The sequence below is a fragment of the Aquila chrysaetos genome, chromosome 13 (genome assembly GCF_900496995.4).
Source record: "Aquila chrysaetos chrysaetos chromosome 13, bAquChr1.4, whole genome shotgun sequence".
Taxonomy (NCBI): Eukaryota; Metazoa; Chordata; class Aves; order Accipitriformes; family Accipitridae; genus Aquila; species Aquila chrysaetos.
In genome coordinates, this window is record NC_044016.1 from 1,488,265 (window position 1) to 1,488,889 (window position 625).

The 625-nt window shown below is 44.8% G+C and overlaps 1 non-coding gene across 1 annotated transcript; it reads left to right on the forward strand.

Moving 5' to 3' along the window:
- The first annotated feature begins 237 nt into the window (after positions 1 to 237).
- On the forward strand, positions 238 to 308 carry TRNAG-CCC. Its single transcript has one exon. It is a non-coding gene; the product is annotated as a tRNA-Gly (tRNA).
- The last annotated feature ends 317 nt before the right edge of the window (positions 309 to 625 follow it).

Here is a 625-nt window from a genome sequence, read left to right on the forward strand (position 1 = left end):
TTGCTCCTTTCTAGACTTAATTCTTCTTGATTTTTGGTAATGCGGCATGGGCTTCTCTCTCCCCAAGCAACTGTTGTAGGCTGGTTGGATGAAACTTTCTGATAAAAGCGAAAACGTTTATTTTATTGCTTCCCTGTCTCATTTTTTGTTATCTGGTCCATTTCAGAGAGTGAGCATCTTCAAGGTGACCGATTTGCCCAGGAGCTTGTCTCCAGGACTGGCATCCATCAAACGTGAGCGCCGCTGGTGTAGTGGTATCATGCAAGATTCCCATTCTTGCGACCCGGGTTCGATTCCCGGGCGGCGCATCAAAAAAAGACCGTGGTGGTTTAACTCTGGCTGGGTGCCCATCAAAGCTGTTCTATTAACCCCCCCCCCCCACCTTGGATCAGGGGAGAGAAAATATATTTAAGGCTGAGATAAGGACTCACTCTCATGGGTTGAGATAAGGACTCAGAGAGATCACTCAACCAATCACTGTCATGGGTAAAACAGATTCAACTTGGGGAAAATTAACTTAATTTTATTACCAATCAACTTTGGTAGGGTAATGAGAAATAAAACCAAATATCAAAACACCCTCCCTTCTTCCTGGGCACAACTTCACTCCCAGATTCTCTACCTA